Here is a 27,755-nt window from a genome sequence, read left to right as displayed (position 1 = left end):
GGCCAATACAAATTAAAGTAAGTCGGCCAAATTAGCTAATTTTTGGTGAAGCTGACTCTCCCCAAAACAGATGATGTCGGGGGGAAGATGGGTCCACCTGTTGGTCCAAGCTCTTGGAGGAGAATTCTCTCTATGACGTCCAGCACGGTGGCTCAGTGGTTAGCACAGCAGCCCTGCAGCACAAGAGTCCTGGGTTCAAAGCGATGATAATGTCTGTAAAGCGCTGCAGAATTAATGGCGCTATATAAAGTGAGAAAAATAAATATAAATGTTGCTGAGCTTTACATAAATTGCCAAAATGATGCCCTCTTCTCTGGCATCACTCAGCTATTGGGTGAAATTTAATCTGGGATTTTCTTCTTGTCCAATGCACATAACACTATTAATACTTAGGGCTCTCGCTCCATTTAATACAATTCCCCCTATGTTCTGAATCAGAATTTTAAATTAATGAAATAAATCGGAGCACTCAGTACTAACAGGTTTAAATGCTCAGTGAGAAGACCGCGAAGTAGCTTTACCATTGGCTACAGAACTGACAGTGATGATAGAGTGTGGGACTCATCTCTTTGACATTCATATAGCCTAATAAGATATTTGGGCAGGGGATGCTCCTTCCGACATCCCCCCTTTAAAAACCTATAAGTATAAGACCAAAGTAATACAATTAACAGCCTTCACATTAAGCCATCCCTGGTAAGCTTATGTTACAAAAAATGTGATAGTTGTGAAATTTGAAAACATTAAGGCCTTGTTCACATGTTCAGTATTTTACATCAGTATTTATAAGCCCAAACCAGGAGTGGGTGATGAATACAGAAGTGGTGACGAGTTTCTATTATACTTTTCTTCTGATTGTTCTTCTTTTGGTTTTGGCTTCAAATACTGATGTAAAATACTGACCAAATACTGAACGTGTGAACGTGGTCTTTGACATCAAAGTGTTTTTTTTTTATCATGCTTTGAAAAAATGACAATGATGTGCATGATCATCCCAAGTGTTTGGTATCTTTTTTTTTAATTAATTAATTTATTTTTTTTTAACATTCCCCACAACTGCATGGCCAAATATTTGTCGAGAGCCTTACCAAAACAGTTTAGTTCTATATTTTTAAACATAAAATAATAAAAGTGAGGAACATAAAAGGACGATGACTTCATGCGTACAAATATGGATAGTATAATATATAGTAGATAGTAAAATACAGAACCCGAGTCCTAAAAATAAAAGTTCTGCTCTGCAGAATGCGACATTCCACTGACTGTTTATGTTTAGAATCCAACTTCTTGTAACGCGCGCGGAGGCCACATGCCACTTCCTCGGATGATTGCTATTTTTACATCTTCAGTTTTATTATGAGATTAAAGAGCACGATTTATTGTGCAGACGTAACCACATAAATAGACCTGGCGTAAAATGCTTCGCTTCGTTAGCTATTTCTAGGATGTGATTTGGAAGTTTGGCAAAACAAACTAATTAACAGCTGTTTGTAAAATTAGATAAAATGGCTTTATGTATTCCGAGCTATGTCTCAGTTTTGTCACTCAGAGCCCACATGTATATTCCCAGGCTCTTAAAAATACAAGAAGTAGAGAACTGACCCCTGCCCTAAACATCTGACGGAGCTGAGAATTCTCACATTCAATAGCAACAGAAGCAAAGTCGAATGAGCAATGATACACAGCGATATTGTGAAATGGTGCTTATATTGCAGTTGCTTATTTTTTTTTACACTTTACATAGTTAAGATAATAAGGTAAAATCAATACATGTAAAGCAATGTTAAAAATATACCCCTTAACATTGAATTTGCAACACCAAGATGGAAAAGTCATGGAATTATGGAAATCACATGATCGATAAACATGTTATTGATATCCAAATGATGAAAGATGGAGAAAAAAAAATCAAAACATTTCAATTTATTCAGTATCGAGTATGAGCGTCAGCCACCTTGGTTGCTATCAATGAGATTATTATTGGTTGTCTGAGGAATGTTTTGCCATGCCGAAGTCACTTGGGCATGCAAATCATCAAGATCCGCTGCTGGCAGGTCTCTTTGCAATTGCTGACCAATGATGTGCCAGATGTGCTTGATGGGACACAAGTCCACAGGTGCTGCAGGCCACGGTGGCATGTTTAGGATTCACAGGCTGCTCACTGTAGCACAGGCAACATACAGCTGAGTGTTGCCCTATTAAAAAATGGCTTCTGGGTTACTTTGGACAAATGGCCGCATCACTGGTTCTACAACTGATTCATTCTGTATAAGTCAAATTGTATGTCACATACCAATTCTAATGCATGCATCATCCATTGTCCTACGAGTCAGATGCCCAACTACAGGTGTTCCACTGACCTCACACCACTGCTCTCAATGGCTATCACGGTAGAGAGCAAGACGTCAATGGAGGTTAATATAAAGGTCTATTATGTTGAGCAATGAGGACTGCTTGTGCCTTGGAGGCAATGATAGCCAGAGACCCATCTGGAGACTACATTGGCAACAACATGTAGAGGTCTTCAGGCTCCAGCTCTCTCTAGTTGTCATACACCGTTACATTGATTTAATCATGGAACCAGTGGTACGACCATCCATTTCTCCAAAATGTCCAATGAGCCTTTTTTCAACAAGCTTACGCCAGGTCGCTTGTTGCTAGTGCAACTGCGAGCAACCTACTTGGCTTAAACCATGACTTTCAGCATCTTTGGACATGTCTCACCTCGAGAACAACTTAAGACTACAATTGGAAGGCAATTGCAAAGGGACCTGCCAGCAGCAGATCTTGATGATTTAGCATTCAAGCACATTTCTTGGAACAACATTCCCAAGACCTCCATTAATAACCTAATTAAAAGCATTCCAAGGTGTGCGAGTGTGGGGACTTATGCGCATGCTGCTCATAATCAATACATATTATCAAGATCTGGTGATTTCCATCATTCCACAACATTCTTGGTGTTGAAAATTCAATATTGACGAGTGTAATAAACACTTAAACTTCTAGAACTTCTAAAATGGAAATTCAGTTGAAATACTGCAATACGTGCCAACTACGTTCTCAAGAACAGAAGGATGTTCATTTTGTACTGCGGTAGCTGATTTCCTGTGCAATGAGCGCAGTGTTAGCAAGCTCTTCATTATAGAGCTTGCAAGTATTCTTCTAAAGCTACAACCAATCAGATCTCCTCCAATGCTACAGAAGCAAAGCCGTCTCTGATTGCAGCAGCGCACAATGCACATCGTTGACCAGCAGTTAAACAATGTCGCTGGTGCAAACTGTCAATCATTCAAAATCGCAATGCCCTCCCTCATGTCAGGAGGCAGCAGAGCATGCGCTCCTGAAAACCAAAGATAAGTAAACAAGCCAAAGATCCCTTTGGAATTGTTCAAAGATTTCTGTTACTTGACATGTGACTATATTCTAATTAAATTACTACTGAGCTAAATAGCAATGTACTTAGAATGCTGATTTCCAGTAACAGAATTTTTGGTGTACTGCCGAGATTTCTAGAGAAACGTGCGCTACTCAAACAGATCTACATAAGAGCACAGAAATGAACCAGTGGCCACTACAGGCAAAGGGGCACTTGCTATGCAACAGCCAAAACATAAAGCCATTTCTTCCAGGGGTATTCCCATCTTGTTTCACTTATTCATTCTCGTCTGGACTATTGTAACTCTACTAATCGGCCTCCCTCTTACCAAACTCTCCCCGCTCCAATCTGTCCTGAATGCTGCAGCCAGAATCATATTCCTCACCAATCGTTACACCGATGCCTCTACCTTGTGCCAGTCATTACACTGGCTACCCATCCACTCCAGAATCCAGTACAAAACTACTACCCTCATCCACAAAGCACTCCATGGCTCAGCACCACCCTACATCTCCTCTCTGGTCTCAGTCTACCACCCTACCCATGCCCTCCGCTCCGCTAATGACCTCAGGTTAGCATCCTCAATAATCAGAACCTCCCACTCCCGTCTCCAAGACTTTACACGTGCTGCGCCGATTCTTTGGAATGCACTACCCAGGTTAATACGATTAATCCCCAATCACCAGAGTTTTAAGCGTGCCCTAAAAACTCATTTGTTCAGACTGGCCTACCGCCTCAAATCATTAACCTAACGATCCCTGTGTGGCCCATTCAAAAAAAAAAAAAACATAATCAGGTTCCTCGCATTATGTTCTCATACACTTTATGCAGTTAATAGCACTCTGTGTCTGTACTGCTACATACTTAGGCTGTTAACTGGTTCATGTAGCTTTACATGAACACCCGAGCCTTACACTATGGCTGGTCCGAATAACTAAAGCAATTGTTACCATCCACCTCTCGTGTCTCCCCTTTTCCTCATAGTTTGTAAGCTTGCGAGCAGGGCCCTCATTCCTCCTGGTATCTATTTTGAACTGTGATTTCTGTTATGCTGTAATGTCTATTGTCTGTACAAGTCCCCTCTATAATTTGTAAAGCGCTGCGGAATATGTTGGCGCTATATAAATAAAATTATTATTATCTTGTACATTTGTAACAAATTGGCTCGATATGCCATAAACACAGGGTCGGACTGGGTTGCCAAGGGTCCAGCAGTAACACTGACTGGGGGGGCATTTTTCACCTCATACAATTATTACACTACCCTCATTCACAAATGTACCTATATCTCTATATAATAATAAACTGTGTAGTTTGGTTAATGAATGATGAGATGGTGCTTTTTTTTCTGTACAGAGCGAATCAAGTGAATTATGCCAAGTACTGCCCATATAGTGGTGTTGGGGGCCCAGATCTGCACAGGCCCCCACCGGGCGTTTCCCCTGTTACCTTATGGGCCAGTCCGAGCCTGCATAAATATACAGTAGATGTGAGTCTCACCAATGCTACCTGCACCTATCTAGAAGGTGTTTTCTTATCTTGTCACCCCAGCCTCTTGCTTCCCAGGGATGAAGCACAATTTGGATCCGCGTTATAATCTGATGCTTCTGGAAAAGGCAACTTTGCCTCTGTAACATTGGAAGAACGTACTGAGGCTGGCTCGATCCAGCGATCCTACCAGCTTTAGAGCAGCACTTACAAAGTCTATGGCAAAGAGCTTGTAAGCGCTACAATCCTTGAGAAAGAGACAGGAAGCCCAGGCAAAGGGCGGTAAATGATAAAATTAAACACAGGACAGGATTTTTAGCAAACATGTAAATTGGAACATTGCTTATTTTTACACGTACTTTGCAATATTAACCATTCTTGATGATGATGATGATGATAATTTTTTAAGAATGGGAGCAGAGCCCTGATGCACACTGCTGTCAGTGAAGAGGTGGTTGGAATCTCCTCCGTTGGATGACAGTTCTGACCATCTCTCCAGTGAAAGCAGCACGCAACGAGGTCCTGTATACGAGAACGATGCAGGTACCTTGGTGGGAACTCGATCTACTATACATATTTTGTAAGTTATAAGATAGAAACATCCCTTTAATGTGCAATTACAGTTATGCTTATTTATTTTAGGAAATCCGTAGTACAATGAAATGTATTTATAATGTAGATCCTTAGGGGAAAGAGGCCTCTTTCTCGCAGACTAGTAGCTTGTACCCTCTCTTTTTCAATATGAAAGTTCTCTGTACACAGCACTTTAAAGAGATGATAAAATGTCCCACTAAATGGTGGCAATTTATTGTTCCCTATATGGCAGCTTTCTGAGATAAAGAGATTGCCAATTTCTGCGCAAACATTTTGTGACACATGTATAGCCCAAATATGGGCCAAATTTAACACATTTTTCCCATCTTAGATATCTGTGGCTTAGCCACATGATAGCTGTGGGTCCGATTTATCATTAAAACCTCTATTGTGTGAATGGGTGCACAGCCAGGGGTGGAGAGGTAGCTATCACGTCCAAGCTCTTTCTGTTCTCGGAGTTCCATAAATTGGCAAGGATCTTTTTTAAACAATATACTAATGTACAGCGTGATCAATGCAGGGTCGGCCACCTTTCCATTCCTGGCTGCACACAACCAGGTCACGTTCTCGAGACAGATGCATGAAGAGGACATTCACTCTGTTTCCTGTTGATATGCCATAAATGTTCCAGATGGGACAACTTTCAGGAAAAACATGTAAATTATAAATATACATCAAAATGGCTTTGTGTACACAGCAATTATGTAGAGTTGTTAAGTAACAATGCCAAGAATGTGCATGAATATTTCATTAAGTATAATAAGGCTGTTACTCATGAACTGGTAAAACTAGACTTTCTCCTTTCCTTCGAATATACTATGAATTATTTACGAAGGTATGTGGTTATGTCAGTAATGTCCTTTCACGAAACCAAAAGGTAACATTCCCCGGCCTGTCATTCCATAAACACTTCACCACATAACTATCGTGGATTCTTTTGCTCCAATGAACTTTTTCATATTTCCCCCTTTATTCCTAAAGGCAAAATGACACAAGGTCAAACAAGGTCAGTAATGGCATAACGATGCATATAATTACGTTAAAGCCTAACATAGTTTTGGGTGAAAAGTTAAGGAATGTGCACATTGCTTCTGTGCACATTGCTTCAGTAAATTATTTGCAGACTTCCTTCTTGCAGATATGAACAATCCTCAAAGAAAGAAAATCTCTTACAGCAAGAAACACGATATGCAGAAATGTAACTCGGCGAAGTCCAAGATCTACCAAGTTTTGGAAATGCTTCCTCTGGTTGTCCCCTTAGAAGAAACCTTTCCCATGTGCTCTGTTAGAACATATGGGCATCATAATCATGGTCATTGCTTTATTAAGATGGCCGTCTCATCAGAGACCATTCCTTTCAGAATAAATGATTCTCCTCATGACCTGATCCCTGATGAGTTGATTTTGCTGGTGGATGCCGGAAATGATATGACAGAACTTAGAAGTCCACTGTAAGATAATGGAGGCCTTCTCTACCCACCTTCGTTGAAGGTTGGGCAAACAATTACCCAATTTAATAAGCCATTGACCTAAGCAGGGTGTGGGACAGGTCAACAGGCTACATTCTTTTTTTGGAATCCTCTTTAATGGTTGCCAGTACTCTTTGACCACAGAGGCAGGAGTTCAAAGTTGATGGCCAAGTTTGGTGGTTTCACCATAACTCCAAGAATATACCTATAAATACAATTTAGATGGAAGGGATTTTCAGGAATCCTTCATTTTAATTCTTTATATCACAGAACAAGAGGAAACTTTTGACAGTATTTCCTGTGACTCAGTGACGTGTAAGCACCAGTGATTGTGCAATAAATCAAATTTTCACAGAGCGTAATGGCACAGTTATATAATGTAGACACTTATGTGACACTCTGTACTTGAAGCTGTACAGTCACAAATTAATTAAACCGATATAATTAGTTACACAATGGAAAGATTTCCTCCCGACCGTACATCCTGTTCCTGCCATACAGACATATGACCTCTGCTTCCAATCACTGGTCACAGTGGTGACACAATATCACCATCGGCTGTAGTGGTCACATGAACCTCAATGGTGACAGGAGGGGGACCCAGGATGTGTTATAGGAGGAATGTCGGGGATCGGTTAGGCAAGTTTGCTTTGTTTTCCATTTTAAGTCTCCTGCATGTTTTAAGAAAATAAAATCAAGGATTGAAAAAACCCTTTAACATTGGCCTTTTCTACTGCAGACCCCTCATCGAGACAATGAGCCCTTTGAAATTAAGTTTAAAGTGCAAGTTCTGCTTTATCAAGTAATTCTGAGTCTAACACGCCAGACTAAAAGGAATTCTGCTTGGACCATGTTTTACATTTCTGCAGTTCCACAGGACAAAGAATGAAACATTGAGAAGATTATAACATCCACTAAACCCTGTATATACAGTACATACTGGGCCAAGTGACAGGCAATCCCAGCCATTTAGACGCTGGAGTTCACATGAGGCCACCCACTGAACCCGGACAGGATCCCACACCTTAGTAAATCGGCTTATGGAAAGAAAACCAACACAGGGTTGTCACCTTGCGCATTTTATTCCGGTCTGAAGGTATAAAATCAATGTCGATATTTATGAGGTGTAACAGCTGCTGCTTTTACTGTATTTACCATTGGGCAAATAAAGTCTAGACATGAGTTCCTGGATTCCATTGCATACATTTTATATTATTTTTTCAAGAGAACATTAAAAAAAAAAAGTTTCTTAACATAAATATATTTTCTTGCGCTACGTCATTAGTAGAAAACATATGTTTTGCATTTGTCTTGTCTTTGTCTCTATTTAAAATAACTTAGATACTTTAAAGAATTATTAAAAAAAAGTTATTCTATCTATAGGATAAAAAAATCTCTATAGCGCCACCATAGAGGAAACTGAGTACTACACAGTTTCTATTGACCTTGATGGGCTGCCTGTGTAATATATGGTCATGGCACATCCTCCAAAGAGAGACCTTTTTTTGGCTGCTCTAAGCTTTGGCTAATTGAGTCAGGATATCCCAGTTCTTCTATAAAGGGAATCTCATCAGAGTTTCTACATATAGCAGAGCTCAGTAGGCTGCCCTCACCCACACCCTCGATTTGCAGCATTCTGTGTATGTTGTCTATTGACAGTGAGCTGCTTATTAGAAGAGGGGGCGTGGTCAGACCACTTGGCATGAGGAAGTTAATCAGGACAGTGATATTGTCCTGCTGATAAAACACTCGTTGTAGTGAAACAACAACACACAGCCTAATAAGTGATACATCCTTGAAATCTGTATCTCAGCCCCTACCTCATGCTATCTTCAGACTACACTGCAAAAACCTGCTGACAGATTCCCTTTAGACTAAAGTTTTTCTAATAGAGTTTTTGAAACAAAATATATTGGCCCCTTTTCTATTGTCTGCAAAATTTAAAGACATTATCTCATTTAGACCAGCTTTATCCATACACACAACAATGTGATATTAGGGAATGTGGATGACCATAGCCATAACATCTTCTACTCAAATCTTCTTCACATTAACATTTTTACACCACATTTTGCTTATAACAGAATGGCAGGACTTGGTTTACCCTGACAAAATCAGCAGTTTGCTTGTGTAGAAGAGAGGACCGGGCTGCAAGTGCTGTTGATGCGCCGGGTCCGGAACTGCTGGGGCCGAACCTTCTGTTGCTGGAGGGAATGAGATTGCAGACGGAGCGATCTGGTAACCTGAATGAAGGGGGCATAGCCAGAGTGAGTGGGTTAAAAAGGGTTATGCGGTAACTGAAGCGGGCTTCCCGCCAGCGCGCTGAGCAGGTGCGAACCGCGGCTGAAGCGAGGAGTGAGATAGGCTGCAGCGCACAGATTCAGAGCGGCTTAGAGTCTCACCCATATCAGCGGGTGTGCAGAGGGACGTGCACCGGACAGAGCATCGCAGTCCGGATGTCCAGATAGCGGCTGGAACACAGAGATGTGCGCCGGGCAGAGCATCGCAGTACAGACATCCAGGTATCGGCTGGAACACAGAGAGATGTGCACCGGACAGAGAATCGCAGTACGGACATCCAAGTATCAGCTGGAACACAGAGAGATGTGCACCGGAAAGAGCATCGCAGTACAGACATCCAGGTATCGGCTGAAACACAGAGGGACGCGCACCGGACAGAGCATCGCAGTACGGACATCCAGGTATCAGCTGGAACACAGAGAGATGTGCACCGGACAGAGCATCGCAGTACGGACATCCAGGTATCAGCTGGAACACAGAGAGATGTGCACCGGACAGAGCATCGCAGTACGGACATCCAGGTATCAGCTGGAACACAGAGAGATGTGCACTGGACAGAGCATCGCAGTACGGACATCCAGGTATCAGCTGGAACACAGAGAGATGTGCACCGGACAGAGCATCGCAGTACGGACATCCAGGTATCGGCTGAAACACAGAGATGTGCGCCGGGCAGAGCATCGCAGTACAGACATCCAGGTATCGGCTGAAACACAGAGAGATGTGCGCCGGGCAGAGCATCGCAGTACAGACATCCAGGTATCAGCTGGAACACAGAGAGATGTGCACTGGACAGAGCATCGCAGTACGGACATCCAGGTATCAGCTGGAACACAGAGAGATGTGCACCGGACAGAGCATCGCAGTACGGACATCCAGGTATCGGCTGAAACACAGAGAGATGTGCGCCGGGCAGAGCATCGCAGTACAGACATCCAGGTATCGGCTGAAACACAGAGAGATGTGCACCGGACAGAGCATCACAGTACGGACATCCAGGTATCAGCTGGAATACAGAGAGATGTGCACCGGACAGAGCATCGCAGTACGGACATCCAGGTATCAGCTGGAACACAGAGAGATGTGCGCCGGGCAGAGCATCGCAGTACAGACATCCAGGTATCGGCTGAAACACAGAGAGATGTGCGCCGGGCAGAGCATCGCAGTACAGACATCCAGGTATCAGCTGGAACACAGAGAGATGTGCGCCGGGCAGAGCATCGCAGTACAGACATCCAGGTATCGGCTGGAACACAGAGAGATGTGCGCCGGGCAGAGCATCGCTGTACGAATGTCCAGATATCGGCTGAAACAAAAAGGGACGCGCACCGGACAGAGCATCGCTGTACGGATGTCCAGGTATCGGCTGAAACACAAAGGGACGTGCGCCGGACAGAGCAACGCAGTGCAGATGTCCTGGTATTGGCTGAAACACAAAGGGATGCGCACCGGACAGAGCATCGCAGTACAGAGATCCAGGTATCAGCTGGAACACAGAGAGATGTGCACCGGACAGAGCATCACAGTACGGATGTCCAGGTATCAGCTGGAACACAGAGAGATGTGCACCGGACAGAGCATCGCAGTACGGACATCCAAGTATCAGCTGGAACACAGAGAGATGTGCACCGGAAAGAGCATCGCAGTACAGACATCCAGGTATCGGCTGAAACACAGAGGGACGCGCACCGGACAGAGCATCGCAGTACAGACATCCAGGTATCAGCTGGAACACAGAGAGATGTGCGCCGGGCAGAGCATCGCAGTACAGACATCCAGGTATCAGCTGGAACACAGAGAGATGTGCGCCGGGCAGAGCATCGCAGTACAGACATCCAGGTATCGGCTGAAACACAGAGAGATGTGCACCGGACAGAGCATCGCAGTACGGACATCCAGGTATCAGCTGGAACACAGAGAGATGTGCACCGGACAGAGCATCGCAGTACGGACATCCAAGTATCAGCTGGAACACAGAGAGATGTGCACCGGAAAGAGCATCGCAGTACAGACATCCAGGTATCGGCTGAAACACAGAGGGACGCGCACCGGACAGAGCATCGCAGTACGGACATCCAGGTATCAGCTGGAACACAGAGAGATGTGCACCGGACAGAGCATCGCAGTACAGACATCCAGGTATCGGCTGAAACACAGAGAGATGTGCACCGGACAGAGCATCGCAGTACGGACATCCAGGTATCAGCTGGAACACAGAGAGATGTGCACCGGACAGAGCATCGCAGTACGGACATCCAGGTATCAGCTGGAACACAGAGAGATGTGCACCGGACAGAGCATCGCAGTACGGACATCCAGGTATCAGCTGGAACACAGAGAGATGTGCACTGGACAGAGCATCGCAGTACAGACATCCAGGTATCGGCTGAAACACAGAGAGATGTGCGCCGGGCAGAGCATCGCAGTACAGACATCCAGGTATCAGCTGGAACACAGAGAGATGTGCGCCGGACAGAGCATCGCAGTACGGACATCCAGGTATCAGCTGGAACACAGAGAGATGTGCGCCGGGCAGAGCATCGCTGTACGGATGTCCAGGTATCGGCTGAAACACAAAGGGACGTGCGCCGGACAGAGCAACGCAGTGCAGATGTCCTGGTATTGGCTGAAACACAAAGGGATGCGCACCGGACAGAGCATCGCAGTACAGAGATCCAGGTATCAGCTGGAACACAGAGAGATGTGCGCCGGACAGAGCATTGCAATGCGGACATTCAGGTGACGGCGGCTGCTCAGAGGGACACGTGCCAAGTGAAATCTTGCGGAGAGCTCCACTCTTTTCCTCCACAGTTAAATTGACTAGGGGTTCAGTGGGCAAAATAGGTGACCGCCTGCTGCCGCCAGAAACGAGACCGTGTGTTGGGCGGGGATGTCTGAAGACGCTGCACCAGCCTTCGCCGGCAACCCATCACCTGTTAGACCTCGAGAGAGTGACGGACAGAGGAGCCACGATAAGTTGAATCTGATAACAAAAGACTGTCTAGTTTTACAGTTTATTTTGCATCCCTTTTCCCCGGTTATCTCCCTGCGAGGAGTTCATTGCTGTTGAACAATTAAATAATAGTTAACCCCTGCTCTGCGCTTCTGTGTCACTGCATCCAAGCACCTGTGTGTTACACTTGGGTTTCAGATGGAACAACTACATCACCATCAATGGTACAACTATATTAGTCAATCAGGTTACTAATACTCACATTCTATATATTTGGATTATTCTCTGTACATTAGCAAAACCTGCAAATCTAACCCTTTAACTATAAAACTACAGAGAGAAAAAAAATGTGATTTTGATTATCCATGCATGTTTCCTGAGATTTAGCATTTGTGAAATGTACAGCATCAGCACATAGCAATGTGACAGAGCTACAGCAGTAAGCATGGTACAGTTAAAATTTTACTCTGTGGCTCTAAAAATTAACTCAGCCTCATGAAGAAAACCAAATCTTTTTTCCTCCACTGCTATTATCACGGCTATTATAAGATTCTTATTGCAAGTGGTTAATTGAGAGAACTTTACCCATTATTAGTTATTGCATAGCAAGAAGAATAACAGCAGATGTGGTGACCATGCAGACGACAGATCCCAATGATAAACTATTATCTAAAAACAATGAATGATAATGGTGCGCAGTGTTGGACTGGGGTGCCAAGGGCCCACCAGTAAACAATTTCAGGGCCCCACTTTTTAGCTACATGCAAATACAACATTATACTCAGTCACAAATTTATTTAACAATGAACTGGGAAGATTTTTAAATAAATAAGATACTGCCTTTGTCTGTACAAAGTAGCACTCTGTAGCGCAATAGCATGCAAACATGAAATATATGAAATTTGAATTGCATTACTACAATTCAATCTAGAAAATTAGAAAAATTGAGAACACTTAGCACATAAATTGGCCAATTCATGTTTACCCGGCAGCCATGATAAGGCGATTCTCGTTACTGGGAACCTGCCAGTGTGAATCCTCTCTTTGGCTAATGCCTACATTTATATGGGAAAGCCTGAGGCTGAGGGGTGGCGTGCTCAGTCTAAGGGTACCGTCACATTAAGCGACGCTGCAGCGATAGCGACAACGATGCCGATCGCTGCAGCGTCGCTGTTTGATCGCTGGAGAGCTGTCACACAGACCGCTCTCCAGCGACCAACGATGCCGAGGTCCCCGGGTAACCAGGGTACACATCGGGTTGCTAAGCGCAGGGCCGCGCTTAGTAACCCGATGTTTACCCTGGTTACCAGCGTAAAAGTAAAAAAAACAAACAGTACATACTCACCTGCGCGTCTCCCAGCGTCCGCTTCCTGACACTGACTGAGCTCCGGCCCTAACAGCACAGCGGTGACGTCACCGCTGTGCTTTCACTTTCACTTTAGAGCCGGATCTCAGTCAGAGCAGGAAGCAGAGGCTGGAGGACGCGCAGGTGAGCATGTACTGTTTGTTTTTTTTACTTTTACGCTGGTAACCAGGGTAAACATCGGGTTACTAAGCGCGGCCCTGCGCTTAGTAACCCGATGTTTACCCTGGTTACCAGTGTAAAACATCGCTGGTATCGTTGCTTTTGGTGTCAAACACAACGATACACGGCGATCGGACGACCAAATAAAGTTCTGGACTTTATTCAGCGACCAGCGACATCACAGCAGGATCCTGATCGCTGCTGCGTGTCAAACTAAACGATATCGCTAGCGAGGACGCTGCAACGTCACGGATCGCTAGCGATATCGTTTAGTGTGACGGTACCTTAAGAGCCTATTTATACAAATATCAAAAGACTGCCTGGCACATCCAAACAGAAAATCAACCCTCCTGGTTAGTGATGGGTGAATCCGTGGATGTTCGGGTCCAGCAGGTTCGGCCGCAAATGTAAAAAAAAAAAGTTTGGTTCGGGTACTAGAACAGCACCCAAACCCAAACTCAGACCCCATTCAAATGCATGCACAGTGCATGGCTGCCCACTCTCCCCAGTCCCACAAGCTCGCTGCCTCGGGGTAATCCTTGATGCTGATCTCTCCTTCAAACCACATATCCAAGCCCTTTCCACTTCCTGCCGACTTCAACTCAAAAATATTTTACGAATCCGTACATTCCTCAACCAAGAATCTGCAAAAACCCTAGTCCATGCCCTCATCATCTCTCGCCTTGACTACTGCAACCTCCTGCTCTGTGGCCTCCCCTCTAACACTCTCGCACCCCTCCAATCTATTCTAAACTCTGCTGCCCGACTAATCCACCTGTCCCCCCGCTATTCCCCGGCCTCTCCCCTCTGTCAATCCTTCACTGGCTCCCCATTGCCCAGAGACTCCAGTACAAAACCCTAACCATGACATACAAAGCCATCCACAAACTGTCTCCTCCATACATCTGTGACCTCGTCTCCTGGTACTTACCTACACGCAACCTCCGATCCTCACAAGATCTCCTTCTCTACTCCCCTCTTATCTCCTCTTCCCACAATCGTATACAAGATTTCTCTCGCGTATCACCCCTACTCTGGAACCCTCTACCACAACACATCAGACTCTCGCCTACCATCGAAACCTTCAAAAAGAGCCTGAAGACCCACCTCTTCCGACAAGCCTACAACCTGCAGTAACTACCGATCAACCAAACCGCTGCATGACCAGCTCTATCCTCACCTAATGTATTCTCACCCATCCCTTGTAGATTGTGAGCCTTCGCGGGCAGGGTCCTCTCTCCTCCTGTACCAGTTATGACTTGTATAGTTTAAGAATATTGTACTTGTTTTTATTATGCATACCCCTCCTCACATGTAAAGCGCCATGGAATAAATGGCGCTATAACAATAAATAATAATAAATGAATGGGGGGCCAAACATCCGTTATTTGCCAAGCTGTCATCTGCAACCCCCAGCTTTCTCATGGCTGGTTATCAAGAATGGAGGGGTCCCATGCTGTTTAATTATTTAAATAAATAATTAAAAAAAAACACAGAGTGGGATCCCCCCCATTTTGACAACCAGCCAAGCTGAAGCAGACAGCTGGGGCTGGTATTCTCAGACTGGTAAAGGGCCATGGACATTGGCCCCACTAGCCGAAAAATAGCAGCTCGTAGCCACCCCAGAAAAGATGCATCTATTAGATGCGTCAATTCAGCCACTTTGCCCGACTCTTCCCACTTGCCCTGGGGTGGTGGCAAGTGGGGTAATATTTGTGGGGTTGATGTCAGTTGTTTTATGGCAGAGGGTTTTTTTCATTTATTTATTTATTTATAGCACATGAGCGATGAATACTACCATCAGCAGTGCCTGCTCCCACTGTTGAGCGTATTACTCTCTCATCAGCTGATGCCTTTTTACTGCCGGTCCCAGCTGCTGGCTCATAATGTCATCTGACAGCGTGGGAACCGTAGTTCTCTGACCGTCAGTAACTAACTTACCGCCGATCAGAGCCGCTGTTTCTCACACTGTCACACAGATGAAAGACCGGGAAACAGCTGATGTTCAGGGTGCCAAACCTGAACAGTAAGGGTACCGTCTCACATTGGCACTTTGATCGCTACGACAGCACGATCCGTGACGTTCCAGCGATATCCATACGATATCGCTGTGTCTGACACGCAGCGGCGATCAGGGACCCTGCTGAGAATCGTACATCATAGCAGATCGTTTGAAACTTTATTTCGTCGCTGGATCTCCCGCTGTCATCATTGCATCGGTGTGTGTGACACCGATCCAGCGATGCGTTCGCTTGTAACCAGGGTAAACATCGGGTTACTAAGCGCAGGGCCGCGCTTAGTAACCCGATGTTTACCCTGGTTACCATCGTAAATGTAAAAAAAAAAAAAAACAGTACATACTTACATTCCGGTGTCCGTCAGGTCCCTGGCCGTCTGCTTCCCTGCACTGACTGTAAGTGCCGACCGTAAAGTGAAAGCACAGCACAGCGGTGATGTCACCGCTCTGCTTTGGCCGGCGCTTACACAGGATGCAGGAGGAGTGCAGGGAAGCGGACGCAGGCACCGGAATGTGAGTATGTGTTTTTTTTATTTTACGTTTACGCTGGTAACCAGGGTAAACATTGGGTTACTAAGCGTGGCCCTGCGCTTAGTAACCCGATGTTTACCCTGGTTACCTGGGGACTTCGGCATCGTTGGTCGCTGGAGAGCTGTCTGTGTGACAGCTCTCCAGCGACCACACAACGACTTACCAACGATCACGGCCAGGTCGTATCGCTGGTCGTGATCGTTGGTAAATCGTTTTGTGTAACGGTACCCTAACAAAGACTTCCTGGTGAAGTCCGGGTACAGACACAGAACAATATAACTGAACTTTGTCACACAAACGCGTTAGCAGCTGCAGCTCTCACAGCTCTGCTGTATTACAACAACAATATTGTAACCTTGTCTGCCTGTCATATGGAAGGTGAAGCTGAGGGGAACCTGCAGATGTGTCAGTTATAATTACATACAGCTCTGCAGTGAGATCAGGAGAGCAGCCAATAATCTCTGGAGGTGGATGCTCATGCTGATCATTGTCCGGTCCGTAGTCCTAAGTCATTTACATATAAGAAAAACATTGATTTCTTTGGAATAAGACATTGGATCACAGATATTTTGTTGTCATTGTATTGAGCTTCCTGTGACCTACATGCCCATAAAGATGGCTTAGGAAGGTTGATCTTACTGACTGATTCCCTGTAACAGGTTACCCATCATATTAAATTGTTGCATTTAGTGACAATCTTCAATTTGTACACCTTGCAGATCTACTTTGATGGTAGCTTCTGCACCATACTGCATTGCATCCTTGTTTTTATAATATAACGGCCCTTAGTAATCTGATACATAGATAATTTCAATGTGTAATTTAAAGAATGTTGAGAAGCAGCATTTCCCAAATATTACACATAAAATGTGTTAGAAAGTATGACTCCTCTGCTCTCTGTGCAATAAAAACAAGACAATGTCTGCAGTGATTAAATCATGGAGCTAAGAAGGCTATTACGGCAGGATCAAGAACTTCACATGTTTCCATAGCCTCACACTACACAGAATGATCACTTTCAATTCTTGGGATAGTGTGGATGGAATGCGTGGGGGCATATATTTCTCAGAAGTAAATTTGAAAGAATTAAACTTTGCATTTCCTCCAATGTAAAACATCTGTAGATATCTCTTCTAACATAAAATCACAATAAAACCTCTCACTCTTGGGGATGGTTCTTACGCAGATGTTGATATCTCTCTGTACATTCCCTGAGCACTTGTGAGCAATAACCACACTATAGTGTACTTGTAGGTGTGCGTCTATATGCAAAAGGGCAGCAAGAGCAGCAATTGCACCCCTAACCTGCAAAGGCCACTGATGGGGCAGAATGGATCCTCTGTCAAAAACTCCACTATTAATAGCAAATGGTAGATGGACGGTAGGTAAATCTATCACCAGACTATTTTTCTACCCCGTCTGAGGCAGAGATCCTAATTCAAGCATTTACTGAGCTGCTTGCTGTCATTTTGATAAAATATCTGTTTTATCTGCTGCAGTTCTCTGAATGTTGAGCTCGGTATAAGCCTGCCCACACCACCAATTAATACCTTTCTGTGTACACTGTGCATAGGCAGTAACCTGGCAATAATTGGTGAGGATGGGGTTATTGTTATGGCTTGGTTTGGGGATTTGATCCAGTAACCTCTGGCTCCATGGTCGGTTCTCCTGTCTGCTGAGATATTGCCCTTTTCTTCCCTGTCCTTATGCTGATGTTTCCTATTGCCTTTATTTTTCCTTTCTGGGTTTGCTCCTCTTCAGGTGTTTTTCATTGTCCCAATTTGGCTGCCCTATCACATTCTGGGTTGGGCTATATATATTCTCCCTTCACTACACTTCCTTGCTGGCTATACTTCTAAGTGGATTAGTGCTAAGGAGTTCCTGTTCTTCGGCAAAGGGATTTTTCTTGCTAGGCAAACACTGTTTACATTTCTGTCTTTTAGGGAGCCAAGTCCAAGGTGGAGTTTTTAGTCGTGTGGCTAGGGATTGTCTGGTCTCTGCATTATGTTGCTCTCAGATTAGAGTGCAAAAAACTGGTGAGAAATTCCCTTCTAAAGGAGCCGTCCCACTAAATACATTTTTGTTATCTAAGCTTTTCTCATTATCATCTTCCAATTGCAACATTCTCTTTTGAATGCTAGATTTCATAAATATGCATTGTAATGGTACCAGGCCAGTAAGACCGTAAAACGTCAGGTAAAGCCACACAGGTGTAGTCAGGATTTCTCAGACATGCTCTGTTACAAGCAGACCTACTGTAGCCACGCTCACGTGCATGACACCACAACGACCACAGGTTTATTGGGTGCGGCTGCTAATAAGGGAAAATAATGTGCTGAACGTACGGCACGTGACCACAAAAGCTAATACTGCAGAAGCCAAATCCACAGAATAGGTCACATGTGTCTGATAGATACAGTTCCCATATTTTAGACCTGCACTTATGTGGGGAATGGGTGTCCCATGACCTGCCTGGTATGACAGTTGCATTCACATATAGGATGACTAGGTGATGGCACATTTGTACAGGTTCCTCTATTCACTTCTATAGAAGCGATTTAATAAGGCATGGAATATCGCGGAGCTGGCAGAAACGTTTCTCCTCAAGGTGTTAACTTGAATTTAAATATCAATGGCAGCTTGAGAGTAAAAATGTAGGAAATAGGGCAACAACTTCAAAAGACAGCATAGATCTAAAATTGTATGCTGCATCTCAACATAACGATTTAGAGAGATAACTATAAGAAAAAAGTAGCAGTAAAAAGCCATATATGCCTGATATAATTGTCGGATAAGGGCAGTGTGCAAACATAGCAGTCCAACTAATTCTCTTACAGATCTTTGGTCTTCACCATAGTGGAGTTTGGAGTGTGACAGAGGTTGTGGACAGGTGTCTTTTATACTGATAACAAGTTAAAACAGGTGCCATTACTACAGGTTATGAGTGGATGACAGAGGAGCCTCTTAAAGAAGAAGTTACAGGTCTGTGAAAGCCAGAAATCTTGCACGATTTTAGGTGATCAAATACTTATTTTCCACCATAATTTGCAAACTAAATTTTGCCAAATCAGACAAGGTGATTTTCTGGATTTGTTTTATCATTTTGAATCTCATAGTTGTGGTCTACCTATGATGTCAATTACAGGCCTCTCTCATCTTTTTAAGTGGGAGAACTTGCACAATTGGTGGCTGACTAAATACTTTTTTTCCCACTGTACAGGTTATTAAAGGGAACTTATCATGTCCGAAAACTCTACCTGCAGATAAATCATGTTAAAGGGAACCTGTCACCAGCCTTGTCCCATATGAGGACCTCCCAAAAGAACTTAGACAGGCCACAATGAATATTAAGTTCAAAAAAATATAATTTATATGTATCAAGAAGATAAAGAGCCTCAAGCTATTATACACAATCCAAACATGATGAAACAGTACCTCCAATCTAAAATACAGATCCTGTGTAATTCATACACTGATACCTATATGTTAACAACTGTACAGTAAATATTTAATCAGGCCAAAAAGTGGCCATTACCTGTAGCTCTCTAAATAGATGACCTATATGCATGGTTGTTTGGCTCTATGCACTTGGCACTTTCTATATGAGGTTTCCCTTTAGGTTTTCTCATACATATTATCGATTACCAATGTGTTGATTTATACGGCATAAAGCCACTTTTTGGCCTGCTTAAATATTTACTGTACAGTTGTTAACATATAGGTATCAGTGTATGAATTACACGGGATCTGTCTTTTAGATCGGAGGTACTGTTTCATCATGTTTGGATTGTGTATAATAGCTTGAGGCTTTTTATCTTCTTGATACAAATAAATTATATTTTTTTGAACTTAACAATCATTGTGGCCTGTCTAAGTTCTTTTGGGAGGTCTTTGTGTGTTTATCATATTTTAATGTGTTCTTTTGATTTTTCTTATTTACTAATATGTATATTTGTCCCATATGAGGTAAGGTTGCATATACAGCATTCTAATATGCAATATATATGCACATGACAGAGCGAGAAGCACCAGGTATTCGGGGTGCCAAACCCGAACAGTAACATGTAAGTCCTTTACTGTTTGGGTTCGCCCATCACTAATTATTAATGCTGTGATGTATTTTATTTTTGAGGATACTGTTTGTAGTGAGGGAGCCTGTTATTGTGCAGGATGGCACTTTCGCTTTTTTTTTTTTATCTGGCGTAGTGTAGAAGTTGGGGAAAAATTGGGGAATGTGCTCTAAATAATTGTGTTATTTTGGGCAGAGACGAGTCCTGGCTGGAAGAAGTGATGGTGGTCTGCGCTGGATGAAGAATAAAAACGAAGATGAAGAATTTCAACTAGAGTGACTCACCGGTGAGTCAGTGTGTTACCTGTACACTGACACTAGACACTATGTACAGAGCTCCTGTGTATAGTGTCACTGGTGATCACTGTATTACCTGTACACTGACAGTATATACTGAGATCCTGTGTATAATGACACTGGTGAACACTATTACCTGTACACTGACACTATTGTGGTAGATCGGCTCACTCTTTATATCTGCTGTTGGTTTATTGTGCAGGTGGCATAAACCAACATGAAGTGAAAAAAAAAATACAGCCCTTTGGGCCAAACAAGAAAACAAAACAAAGTGGGGTCTAGTCTTCGCATCTGTGGGAATCCACCAGCTCAGGATAACAACCATACAATGATTCAGCTTTTCCTTCTTAGGACACCAGGGCTGTGGATTCAGAATCATGGAGTCGGTGTCATGGAAATTGAGGAGTCGGAGGTTTGGCTTATCGACGCCACAGCCCTGCAGGACACAAAGCACTGGAGATCCTCTCTCCAGCCCTACTGAACACTGACTTCCTCTGCAGGCTGACTATTTAAGCCCCAGACCACACTCTAGGGTGGAGATAAGGTGGACAACCTCCCACCCACTCATTGGTTATCCACAAAAACCCAGCCCTCCAAAAAACTACTATTTAACCCCTTTCAACACTTCATGTGCTGAAGGAAAACTTCTGGGTTTTCACATCACTGAAGCTTTTAGCCTCAGCTAAACATATGTCCCCTCCAGCACTTTTCCAATGACTGTCACACTATATACAGAGCTCCTGTGTATAATGTCACTGGTGATCACTGTATCACTTGTACACTGACACTATATACTGTATACTATGTACAGAGCTCAGGTGTATAATGGCACTAATGGTAATATTAGCATTGTGGGGGGGTTTTAATTAATGATCAGTATTGTAGTATTCCGTCACTATGTGGTGGTAATATGTGGTCTGGTCATGGTGTGGTGGTATTTGTCCTTTGTATGTAGTATTATTCAGACACTATGTGCTGACAATATGTAGTCTGGTCAAGGTGTGATGGCATTTATCCCCTGTATGTCCCTCGTATTATGACTGTGTATGTAATAGGTGTTTAAAGTGAATTGTTTATGTGTGATTGGTGAGGACGTGGTGCAGAAGTTGAGTTCTTCCAAGAGTGGGCAGTGGAACTGTGGAAGGCTTGAGGGGTTGACGTAGAGTTGGGGTGGAGCCTGGGCTGAGTCTCAAGGGGACCCGAAAATTTTGCTAGTATGGGGCCCTGAAATTCATGGTGGTAGCGCTTCTTTCAGTCATAGGGGCATGTGCGACTGACAACAATCATCACTCGCTATACTGTGAGCGCCACTGTAATCACTCCCAGGTACTTTGATTGCCAGATTGCTCTGCACACAGCAGATGAACACAAGCCGCAGAGCAAACTGTCAAAGTGCCAGTGAGTGATCACACCCACCATGAGTATAATGAGTGGTAACTATTACTGCTTTGTGCACATCCCTATGGATGAAAGCGATAGGCTACACGGAGGATAGAAGTAAATTTTCTCCCAATAGCCGTTCTTTCACTTAGGAGACAAGACAGCATTTTAATGCTATTTACTTGCAGATGGACCCTTTATCTACTGGCAAATATTACTTTTGAACATGACCATTTTGTAAGTCCAGCTAGAAAGTGGGATAGCTGATCAGAGCTGAAGTGTATTCAGTCATGCCCACCCAGCCTGACAGCTGCAGCTGGTACTGAGCAGCGTGATATCTCAGCAATGAGGAGGATCACTGAGGAGCCATCAGGCCACATGTGCGGAGATTGCCTTTATACTTTGCAATAGATTTACAAGAGCATTCTGACACTTTCAAAGTAAGTATACCAGCCTTATCAGGTATAAGAGATGTATTTAATAATATATGGTGTTTGTATTGTGGAATCTGGTTAGCATTTTAATAGCAATGGGTTTTTTCCAGTACATCTTTTTGATCCCTTGTTGAGCAGCTTTGATATCTGTGTTCTCTCCTGTGTCCGCTGCCCGGACAAGGAAGCAGCTGCAGTCACAATACCTTCTATGCTTCTTTTCAGTGTTAAGGGTAAAAAACAACAGGCACCCAAAAATCACCGTATGGGAGATATCCTGTGCTTTTATCTTCTATTCTTCAAAGATATGGTACGTTTCACAAAAAAATTAAAACTGGTATTGTTTAAGCTTAATAATTAATGTTTCTATACATCCTATTTTAGCCACTTTGAAAGCAAAGCAAATTTCACATCTTAAAGACCCCTACTTTATACTTTTTGCATAAGCATTCTGAAGCTATTCCTTAGGAAGGTTTGTGCTACAGTAAATCGCCACAAATATCAGTAAAAGAATCTACGGGAGAAGTCTATAGAGACTTTAAGCAAACAATAAGAGGAAAAAGTAAATTAAACTGGTATTGCACAGGAAAACTATGTTGGCAGAGAGCAGAAACAGGAGGGGACAATAACATTCTTCTGAAATTCCAACCTAGAAGTAATATCAGAACCATGCCAGTTATAATCTTCTCAAGCCGCTCGATGAAAATAATACTGCAGAAGACACAGTAGGAAATATGAAGCAGGAATATGTCACTGTCTTTGTAGCAAAGGGGCAGGAAACACTCAGACATACTGTGACAATGCCATAAGGAATAGAATCATAGAATGGAAGGGACCTCCGGGGTCATCGTTTCCAACCCCTCTGCTCAAAGCAGGATTCACTTAACCATCTCAGACATGTCTGTTCAGCCTCTGTTTGCAGACTTCCATTGAGAGAGAACTCACCACCTCTCGTGGCAGCCTGTTGCACTCATTGATCACCCTCACTGTCAAAACGTTTTTTCTAATATCTAATCTGTATCTTCTCCCTTTCAGTTTCCTTCCATTGTTTCTCGTGTTTCCATGTGCAAATGAAAATAAGGATGATCCCTCTACACTGACATCTCTTCAGATATTTCTAGACTGCTATTAAGTCTCCTCTTAGACTTCTTGTTTGCAAGCTAAACATTCCCAGATCCTTTAACCGTTCCTCGTAGGACATACTCTATAGTCCGTTTACCATCCTGGTAGCTCTTCTCTGAACTTGCTCCAGTTTTTCAAAGTTTTTTAAAATGTGGTGGCCAGATCTGGACAGAGTATTTTAGATGAGGTCTGACCAAGGAGGAGTAGAGGGGGATAATTACTTCATGTGATCTAGACTTTATGCTTCTCTTAATCGATCCTAGAACTGTGTTTGACTTTTTTGCTGCTGCATCACACTGTTGACTCATGTGCAGTCTGTGTACTATTAGTATATCCAAGTCTTTTTTACTCTAGTTCTTGCTTAGTCCTATTTCTCCCATTCAATAAATGTAATTTTCATTTTTCTTGCCCAGATATAGATTCTTGCATTTCTCCCTGTTAAATACCATTCTATTAGTCGCTGCCCATTCTTCAACCTTATCTAGATCCTTCTAAAGGTACCGTCACATTAAGCGACGCTGCAGCGATAGCGACAACGATGCCGATCGCTGCAGCGTCGCTGTTTGATCGCTGGAGAGCTGTCACACAGACCGCTCTCCAGCGACCAACGATGCCGAGGTCCCCGGGTAACCAGGGTAAACATCGGGTTGCTAAGCGCAGGGCCGCGCTTAGTAACCCGATGTTTACCCTGGTTACCAGCGTAAAAGTAAAAAAAACAAACAGTACATACTCACCCAGCGTCCCCCAGCGTCTGCTTCCTGACACTGACTGAGCTCCGGCCCTAACAGCACAGCGGCTTTCACTTTCACTTTAGGGCCGGCGCTCAGTCAGTGTCAGGAAGCAGACGCTGGGGGAGGTATGACGCTGGGTGAGTATGTACTGTTTGTTTTTTTTACTTTTACGCTGGTAACCAGGGTAAACATCGGGTTACTAAGCGCGGCCCTGCGCTTGGTAACCCGATGTTTACCCTGGTTACCAGTGTAAAACATCGCTGGTATCGTTGCTTTTGGTGTCAAACACAACGATACACGGCGATCGGACGACCAAATAAAGTTCTGGACTTTATTCAGCGACCAGCGACATCACAGCAGGATCCTGATCGCTGCTGCGTGTCAAACTAAACGATATCGCTAGCGAGGACGCTGCAACGTCACGGATCGCTAGCGATATCGTTTAGTGTGACGGTACCTTAAATCCTTTCTCTATATTCTCCAGTGTTAGCTGTCCCTCCTAGCTTTGCATTGTCTGCAAATTTGATTAGTTTACCTTTAGTTCCATTATCTAGATCATTTATAAAAATGCTGAACAACACTGGGGCAAGGACAGAGACTTGTGGTACCCCACTTGAAACACTCTTCCAATTTACAGATGATACAAAACCAACAAATATCAGTCCTTACATAATTCCACCGTACATTATATTAATGATTTCATAAATTGTAATATTTGTTATTTACCCTATAGAATGTATCATCTGCAAATTACAATATGTAGGTTGCACCACATGTTCTCTTAAGACAAGAATTAGACGGCATACTTCAGATGCTGCTAATCCTCAGGCTATATCCTCTTCTGCGGTACCAAAACACTTTTGCCAGGTCCATGAAGGTGATGTAAGCAGTCTAAAATTCTATGGCATAGAGAAGGTACACAGACCATGCAAAGGTGAGCTCACAGACGAAAACTCCTCAACAGAGAATCATTCTGGCTCTTCACATTGGAGACCATAATACGGCATGGTCTGAACCACAGACAGGACCTTGTTTTACAATATTAGTCCAGCTTACATTTTGTACCATTTTTCTCCTTTAGGAATTTGTTGTTCTCATTTATGTTTTCTTAAATTGCATATTATTTTGTTTGTATTTGTAAACTCTTTCAGTACTCCCTTGTACTTACCATGATTAAGACGTAAGTTGAAACGCGTTGGTCCAAAAACGCTGCACTGAGTGTATGAAGCTGTTATGTGCATTATTACTATTGGTGGAACACTCTCACTTAATGAAATTTTGTTTTTAAGTGGCTCATGAAAAGCTATATTTTACTACTAAAGACACAGGTTTTTTTGGCTGGATTTTGCTGGACTCTACCTGCTTCTCATTGTCTTCATACCGGATGCTCAGCCTTCGTCCATGCGAGATCTGGACTCTGGAATATCTGCCTAACGGGTGACCTGACTCTTTTTTTCTACTTTTTATAAATACATGGAAAATGGACAATTTTGAAACAGGAGGCAGAATGATCCATTCGTAATCAAAATGCACACCAATAAGTCTGGCAGTTCCATGAAGACAACTCCACATCCATGTTCAGTGGCCAATTGCAGCAGGATTTTGGCGAGTTTCACCCACAGAAATGGCAACTGAACGCGATTTCATATGCATGTGGCTGATTCAGCACGAGGCTCAAGCCTACAGTTACCCAGATTTGCCGCTCCATTACTTTAGCTCAGTTGTCACTTGTTTATGATGCAGAATTTTTTAAATACCCATTCCCTTAGGCTTTATTCCCACACTAAGGTTTATGTCAGGATTTCTGAGCCGATTCTACAGCTAAATCTTGAGAGAATCTACTGGTATCTCACTGGAATGAATGTTAATAGCGTTTTTCAAAACCCTCAAAAATTGCAATATTTCCAAAGCTTCCACGCTGAAAAACTGCCGACTAACTTCAATGTATTACAATGGGGCTAATTAGTGTTTGGGTCCTCGGTCCAATAAGGTGCAAAAATTAAAGTATCAGGTACTGATTTCTGCTGCAGATTGTCTAATAAACTCTCAGCAAATATGACTGTGTTATGTGAACATGGCCTAAAATTCTCAAAGGCCTTTCCATATGATGGAAACTAACTTCTTCCTATGAGCTTGCTCTTTTCTGTGAGCGCTGTTTGGGGCTGAACTTCTATTTAAACTCCTGAATTTCTGACCTCCACTGCCAGCTAAACATTTATCTACCCTGGTTCAGTCTTGGGCTTTCAACCCCTACTTAGCTTGACTGTATTCCTGTTGTCTGACCATGGCGCATGTCCTGACCAGTGTTTTGCCTTCTGATTTTGCATTTTGACTGCCACCCAGGTCCTGACTCAGCTACTTGACAACTCCTACAAGCCTGCAACATTTGCCAGCAGCCGACTCCGTGGCCCCAACTCAGATGCATGTCTACAGTGTTTAAAGGGTGAAGAGAAACCCCTGGTATCAGGTACATGGAGTGGTTTGCGTTATGTTTATCCATGGTAGCCATTTTTAGTTCTACCAAATTTTTAGAGCTGTAACAATTAGGTAAAATAGTCATCATTCTTATTTCTGACGGACCCTGTCCATCCACTCATTTCAATTGCTGGCATGCAATTCCATATTTTCCTCAGGACAACCTTTAGTCTTTTTTAAAAGGAAACCAGTCACATGTAACATAATTCCCATAATGCAGTGTGCATAGAAGAAGAGGAGCTGTACAGGCTAACCTGTGGTTTGTATGTAAAACATTTACAGTAGTAGGAATTGCATGTTATTAATTTACAGTACAGCCCTGCTTAATCTGGGCTAACGAGTTTACTCTATGGTCCTCATCAGTGACTGACATATCTCTGCATGCATATTCGTTCAATGGAGGCTGTGCCACACTGAGAAAGACAGCCCACTTGACTCCTCAGTCTACACTTGCAGGGATTTGAAGTAAATTAATAAAATAGTAAATAGGAAAATGTCTTTTAAAGAAGTTATGACTTTGACCCTTGGGTTGCAAGAGATAGGAGTAGTAACAATCCCTTGACGTCCTTGGTACTACCAGTGCCCAACAGTATCTGCAGCTGCCATTAGAGCCAGAGGGTCTGTTGTCAGCAGACTGAATCACCAGTGTAGTACTTGCCCAAGCTAGTAAATGACATAAATGGCACCACTACAAAGAAGATAATACAGTATGTTATGTCATCATTCCCAATCATCAGTTTTAAGCTTTACCTAGTGTTGACCAATTTTACAGGTTCTTACCAGGTTCTTCTGCAGTAATAACGTGCCCTGACCTGCACAGGGTACAGAAGCTACACGGCTATTTAAAACACATTTCTCAATCCTCACTGTGCAAAAACAAGTCTGTAATTTGGCTGATACTTGGAGTCATTTATCGTCTTGATCTTGGCCAGCCTTGACTATTATGCATAGTCACTGCATAGGAAACAGTTCACTCTGTCAACTCCAAGATCA

General features: G+C 43.3%; 1 protein-coding gene across 2 annotated transcripts in view; it reads right to left on the bottom strand.

The window, feature by feature from the left end:
• The window catches only part of WWC3 (WWC family member 3), a 187,119-nt gene that overhangs the window by 112,660 nt on the left and 46,704 nt on the right, over positions 1-27,755 (bottom strand). The window lies entirely within an intron of this gene.

The sequence above is a fragment of the Ranitomeya variabilis genome, chromosome 3 (genome assembly GCF_051348905.1).
Source record: "Ranitomeya variabilis isolate aRanVar5 chromosome 3, aRanVar5.hap1, whole genome shotgun sequence".
Classification (NCBI taxonomy): Eukaryota; Metazoa; Chordata; class Amphibia; order Anura; family Dendrobatidae; genus Ranitomeya; species Ranitomeya variabilis.
This window is presented reverse-complemented; position numbering and strand designations above follow the sequence as displayed.